This window comes from Rutilus rutilus, assembly GCF_951802725.1.
Source record: "Rutilus rutilus genome assembly, chromosome: 3".
Lineage (NCBI taxonomy): Eukaryota > Metazoa > Chordata > Actinopteri > Cypriniformes > Leuciscidae > Rutilus > Rutilus rutilus.
In genome coordinates, this window is record NC_140211.1 from 57675378 (window position 1) to 57682811 (window position 7434).

The following is a 7434-nucleotide window of genomic DNA, read 5'->3' on the forward strand; positions in this document are numbered from 1 at the left end:
TAGCCCATGATTTACTCACCCTCAAGCCATCCTAGGTGTATATGACATTCTTCTTTCAGACAAAATACAATCGGAAGTTATATTTATAAATGTCCTGGCTCTTCCAAGCTTTATAATGGCAGTGAATGGCTGTTTCTGTTTTGAAGTCCATAAAAGTGCATCTATCCATCATAAGTGCATCTATCCATCATAAAAGCGCATCTATCCATCATAAAAGCGCATCTATCCATCATAAAAGCGCATCTATCCATCATAAAGTGCATCTATCCATCATAAAAGCGCATCTATCCATCATAAAAGTGCATCTATCCATCATAAAAGCGCATCTATCCATCATAAAGTGCATCTATCCATGATAAAAGTGCATCTATCCATCATAAAAGTGCATCTATCCATCATAAAAGCGCATCTATCCATCATAGTGCATCTATCCATGATAAAAGTGCATCTATCCATCATAAAAGTGCATCTATCCATCATAAAAGCGCATCTATCCATCATAAAGTGCATCTATCCATGATAAAAGTGCATCTATCCATCATAAAAGTGCATCTATCCATGATAAAAGTGCATCTATCCATCATAAAAGCGCATCTATCCATCATAAAAGTGCATCTATCCATCATAAAAGCGCATCTATCCATCATAAAAGCGCATCTATCCATCATAAACGACCTCACACGGCTCTGGGGGGTTTATAAAGGCCTTCTGAAGCGAAGTGATGTGTTTGTGTAAGAAAAATATCCATATTTAAAACTTTATAAAGTCAAATAACTAGCTTGGCATTAAGTCATATAGCCTACACCTAAGATGACTTGTTGAAGGTGAGTAAATCATGGGCTAATTTTCATTTTTGGGCTATCTTTATTGTGGTTATGAATAAGCTGGTGTGTTCCAAAACAATGACAAAATTCGATTTTAGGAGATACAAGCATTCAAAACTTACAGTCTCTCACTTCCGCTAAAACGGATCAGGGATTTTTAATTACATCACCGCGGACTTCAGCTTCTCATCACATCTTCTGTCCAATCAAATGCTCTCTAGAATCTAAAGCTCCGCCCCCTATACTATAAATACCACCTGACCAGAGCGAGCGCTGTCACGTCACGGAGCAATATGGGTTGAAGGTGCTCCAGTCAGTCGCTCAAACGCTCGAGTTTTATTCCGTTTTCCAGCTGTACGTTGGTTAAGAATGAAATGAATGAATCCTCTACTATTGAATCCATGTATCATCAGCGCTCGGATTCGCTTCCATGGTGCTGTCAGTCTGTGGGATAAACTAAACGCTATTGGCTAATTGAAAAGGGGGCGTGGCCATTCAATACAACCCGCCTTAGCTTCCTGTTTCAGTGGAGATCACGTCAACGCATCATCATACAAAGCTGCGCGTTGCAAGGCACTTCAGTGGGCCTTTAAATCAACATTCACTCTGATTTCAAAGTTAGGCGAGTAGGGCTCCAACAATAAAAATGAACAAAAACATTTTGGCATTCAACAGTAACTGGGCTTCTTTTCTATTCTTTTCTTCTTTGTCTGATTCAACAGTTCTCTTCTACTGCACTCCATCTGTTCGATGCGCATGCGAGTGCCGGCGAAGTCGTTCAGTGAAGTCTGAGAGGATTCGCATGCTGTCAAGATGAGCCTTTATACAGAGTTTGTAACATTTACAGATAAGGATGTAACTGTCAAACATAAGTTATGGCTAAACCATGTCTGAAACCAATTTAGCAATACACAAAGCACCTGACAGAGAGTTTAAGCAATTAATATACAACATTCTCATGCTTTGGGCCACTTGGATCGTGCACTTATCCCATAGAAGCTTCCTCTGTGACCTTCACTCTTTTTCAGGGTTTTTTTTTTCATAGAAATAATCTATTAAATGATGTGACTGGAAGAGGTTTTCCATGCACACCGTTAAAGTTTATGTTCACTGTCGATTAGTTGATGCAGCCCTATTCCCTCTTGTCTGGCTTGCTTCCTAATTTATGTCAAATAAACCTGGCTTTGCATATTACGAATATTATTGGCTCCTTGATGAATTGCTTTTGTTCTTTTGTAAGTCGCTTTGGATAAAAGCGTCTGCTTAAATGCATACATTTATTGGTGAAATATGCCAGCATTAAGAGTTCAACATCAACCAATCATGTGTCATTACTAGACTCTTTCAGGTCATTCAGGTTTCCATTTGTGGCAATAATAGATTAAATAATTATACTTCTTAGGCTACTAATTTTCAGTAACACTAAGGCTGTGTTCAATACATCAATGGGACGATATATCATCACAGCCTATCCCCTGCTGATTCGAGAGTTTTTACTTGTCCTACAGACAATGTTCATATTGAAAGCTATGAAAACAAATGTAATCAAGTACATTATGTAGTTAATGTAATCATAGACCTCATGTAGCCACGCCCCTTTTCAGCGCCGCGCTCGTTGCGTTCAGTCCGGTTTGTATTTCCACAGCATGAAGGTAAGCTCTTACGGATTTATGAATGAACTGATTTATTAACGAACTGATGTGAAGGAAGATTTCAAAATCTTCCTGGTCTACTGACATCTGCTTCAAACATTACAATGCTCATGATAACTTTCTTTAACTCTACAATAAGTAAATCTACTTCACCAGCTAATTACTCTTCGACAGAGACGCCATAGAAATATAAAGTGCTAGCGCAAAAAAAAAAAAAACAGAAAAACGTTACAGTTATCATAAAAATACACTTGAAATTGTACATATGGCACATTTTACATCCAACTATTTTAGCAAAAGTAGAATTATTTCACTCATATTCAATTGCGCTCTGTGTGTTCGGCGCACATACACACGTTCCCTGAAGTCTGTGAAGTTTAGCGGAGACTCGCTTGCATAATCCTCATCCAATACTGACAGCAAAATGGAAATATTTGCATTATTTTCTTAACATTTACAGATGAAGAATATACCTGTGAAATGCAAGTTACGCACTAAGGCTAACGCGTCTCACAAATTAAACTAAATTAAACTTTAAAAAAAACATTTTGCAAGATTTCTGAAATTAATGGACAGAATATAAATGAATAGATTAATAATAGAATTGGCTACATCTTGGTTCAACTTAACCCAGAAGTAAACCATTGAGGATGCCAGATACCAGTCAATTTCCCAATCAGAGTTTTACACTAACAAAATACAGTAATATTCTGCCCAGAACTTTCCCAAACTTGGCACCTATGCAAACACACACACACACACACACACACACACACACACACTCCACTGAGAAAGCAGCATTCAGAGATCTTCAGTGCGATATTCTGCTCAAAGAAAAGTGTGATGCAGCAAGCCTGTGTTCATTCCTGTGGATGCTTGTGCCATTTGCTGCTCCTAAATCTGCCAGCAAACCGTTGAGATGAACTAGAATATAAATCTAAACATCTACAATTCTCCACAAACATCAAAAATTCTCTGTCCCGCATTAAATGTCTGGGTTTGGGATAACACAGGATTTCTTGTTTTAACTAGAACACATGAGCTGGAGACATTGAATATTGCTTCTTGTCTATTATCAGTTTTCATAATTGTAGAGATACAATAATTTGCACCAGCAATGTGAACATTTCTAAGTAGAGATGCACCAGTCAACCTGCTACGAATCAGATTTTCATTTTATTTTGGCTGATCTCTATTCTGGACTGCATCGCATGCCATTTATGTGGATATATTACAAAAGCCCCTTTCCCACTGTCGGGCCAAGCCGTTCTCTTCTCTCAACCGTTCCACTCCATCCGTGCTGAGAAACCCAGGCCAAGAACGGTTTGTAATCGTGCCGTACTGTACGAGGCTCAAGCAGAAACATAACTGGAACCGTTCCTTACCAATAAAAGCCTTTTCATTCAATCCGTCTGCTGTTTTAGTTTCGTGCAGATTTAGTCCGTTCTGTTCTTGCTTTAAATCTTGAAATTATACAATCTAATTTAAATCAAAAACAACTGCTCATATTACATGTGTGTAGCATCTTTGTTTGGATCGGAATGCAGTGGTTTTCTCAAGTTTCCTCTAATGTTTGAGGCCAGTTTGTCCAGTTATAGAGAAAATAAACAAAGAAAAGGGGGGAAATCAGCAACCGGTATCGGAATCAGTACATTTGTCTGTATATCTATATATAAAAAAAACCTGAATCGCCCATGAAACATCATGATCGACGCATGCCTATTTCTTTGAATTCATTACAGAGGGTACACTACAGTTTCTGGCCTTAGATGATTTACAAGTAAACTACGCAAAATATTGTACCCAATGTTCAAATGAAAACTACACATAGCACCAGCACTGTACACAATATTCAATAAACAACTGTTACACTAAATTCTGATAAGGAGAAAATTAAGTCAATAATGACCCATATTGTGATACGTAACAGTACCTCTGTATCGTAATGTATTGCCGAGACCCAGTCCTCAGTAAGATGGCGTCCTGAGAGATATTTTGCAGACATACAGTACAGTACTGATCCTGAAAATTCAGCTTTGCATCACAGAAATAAATGATAATTTAAAGTATAATAAATTGAAAACCCCAATTTTTTTTCTGTATTTTTGATCATAAATAAATGCAGGCTTGATGAGCAGAAGAAACTTCTTTCAAAAACATTAAAAATAGTAATGTTTCCAAACATTTGGCCTGTACTGTACTGTACTTTTAAAAATATAAATTACAGATATTTACAGGCCTGGAAAAACACGTGTTGCATTCCCTCTTATTTCAAGCTTTCCCACTAGTGTGGGAACCGTGAAAAGCCGCGCACTAACTAGTAATAACCAAAGCACTCAAAGAAAAGCTGCCTCCAAAGTATTAGGCATCTGCAAACCAATCGGCCTGGAAGCACATTCACATACATTTACAAAACATGAATAGATCATTCTTAACTTGCTGTCCTTAAAAGGTAGAGAAAGCAATTTGTTTGATAAACACTTATTGCTATACTGGTTGAAACTCTCTGATGGCAATCAATAACAGAAGTGGTCTAAATATTAAAACATGTAGGCTACATATCTCTTCTGTGGAAGTCTCAGGACCAAAAACTAAGGGCTGGGTATTGATAAATTTCACGAATCGATTTCAATTCACAGTTATTGTGTGCTTGTTTTTCATGATAAAATTGACAGAATTTGAAAGCTGAAAGTTTGTTAATTGGTTACTCCAACTAAACACATTAAAAGTAACATATTAAAGGTGACAGTTAAGTAATAATAATATAACAATATAATATTAATATAATATAATATAATATAACAAATAATGAGAAGTTCAGGCAGTAACAGAAAACAGCAAAGATTAAAAGAAAAGAATCCATATCAGTATCAATTAAAAACGTGAATTGTTAATTAGTTCGCGTCCACACAGCTGACATGTTTATCTGTAGTGGTTTACCCATGAAATAGACGCTGCGTTCCTGCACTTTTACAGCATTTGCATGTTCATTCATTGACACGTCTCCGTCGTTTTCTCTCTTTCTGGCTCAGCCATCAGCGTTGAAGCTCGATAGAGATGAGGGCTTTGAAAAAGGCAGATATTTTTCGGTCTGACATGCGTGTCTGACGTGGAAAGCTGATCCTCGCTGTCCCTGTGCGTATTTTGTCGCTCGCTCAACTCAGTGAACTCAAGTTTGCTGCGCGTCGTCTCATTTCATTACGTCAACATAAAAGATGCGAAGGGCAACTCATCGCAGAACGTGCAGGTAAAAAAGGCAAGCAATTTTTAACCATAACATGTACATTTATATTGACGACAATGGCGATCTCAGCAAAAATATAAATCGCAAATTAATATTTAGTCGCAGTCTGGAGAGTAGACCTGCTAATTGAATCGATATCGGTTCATAAAAATGAGAATTGATTAAAATCAAGAAAGATATTTTTTACCCAGCCCTACAAAAATCCAATCAACGGCGAAATGAACCTGCAGCAGTCAGGTGGTACAAGTTACAGATCTTTAAATTGTTTATGATCATTATTACTGTAATGTTATGTGGTTTGCGGCATCTCTCGAGACACTTTGCAGACTCTTCTGTGTGCGTTGATGTGTTTGAGGCGGCGTGGCTTTGTATGAAGGGAGAGTGGAATCGCATGCTTTCAAAGCTAACTTGCTATAGCTAGCCTCTCAGAAATTGCAGACCCTACCTTTAAAGAACTGCTCATGTTTGCAAACAGTAAAGCTGAAAAAAGCCCGCCAATGAGGAACGCTATAAAGCCAAAAAAATGCATGTCTCTGCAGACCTAAATATGTCAATTCTCATGGTGACGGAGCATGGATTTGTTTCAAACCCAGAAAAATGCTTTGACACCATACATGCTGACCTTTACAACACCACCATCATGCATTAAATAACATTTAATCTGCAACTATCGGAGATGACCATGTACCATGAGTCAACGGCACAGAATTCGCTTTCAAAAAGGCTGCATTGAGAAAGCAAATAATTAAGGTTGAGTAAGACTGCCATCATAAATGCAAAGAAAAAGCTCTCTGAAACAGCATTCCTGACCCCACACCCCAGACAAAAGTCAATTTCCCCTCTCTGCCAAACAATGAGCAGGACTCTCACAACACAAGGGTAGACAAACAGGCCCGACAACCTCAGACAAACACCCACGGATCCTCAGCTAAATCCCGATTAGTGCTTTTAAACCGCCTTCTGGTAAACAGTCTACAAGTGCCATAAGTCAACAGAGTTTCACGGTTGCGTAAGACGACTCTGCAGAAAAGTTGAGCTCAGAAGAATTAAACAAACGTGAGGAAGGGAGGGATGTAAAGTGGCAGCAGAGTATGTGAAGAGAGAGAGAAAGAGAGAGAGAGAGAGTGTGTGTGTGTGTGCTAACGCCCCAACGCCGCAGTGTTCTTCCACTGCACCAACACCAGCTCTGTTTACTTCATCACAAACTTACACAGATTCTCTCTCTATCCTTCAGATCAGCCTTTAAAGAAGTATCGCAAGGCTCTGCTTCGGTGCAACTCCTCGCTGAAGTAAACAATCACACCACATAATGTCTAAACAAGCACGTCCACGAGTCACATCCACATGCAGTTTTCCCGAAATGTTATTTTCAGAGCCTTGGCTTCCTCACATCACACAGAAGAGATAGTGAAGTTCAGGTCCTACTAATGTCCTGAAGCAAAAGCAAGAAACATTTAATAGGATCAGCTACATAAAACAAGTTTGCAATGGAAAAAGCATTTTCTGTGGTAAAATATTGGGATGCATTGATGCGAAAATTGTAGCCAATACCGATAATTCTTTATATTTGAAAGCCGATATAACCGATATATTGGCCGATAAATCTAAATCCAAATGTTTATATACATTTTTGAGAGCCTGATTACTAAAACAAAAGCCTCATCATTAAAATCCATATCCCAAGCACACAATAATAAGGATGTTCTCATACTTG

At 38.2% G+C, this 7434-nt stretch overlaps 1 protein-coding gene across 2 annotated transcripts in view; it reads right to left on the reverse strand.

Moving 5' to 3' along the window:
- The window catches only part of ankrd11 (ankyrin repeat domain 11), a 152201-nt gene that overhangs the window by 142839 nt on the left and 1928 nt on the right, over positions 1–7434 (reverse strand). The gene's annotated exons all lie outside the window — the stretch shown is intronic.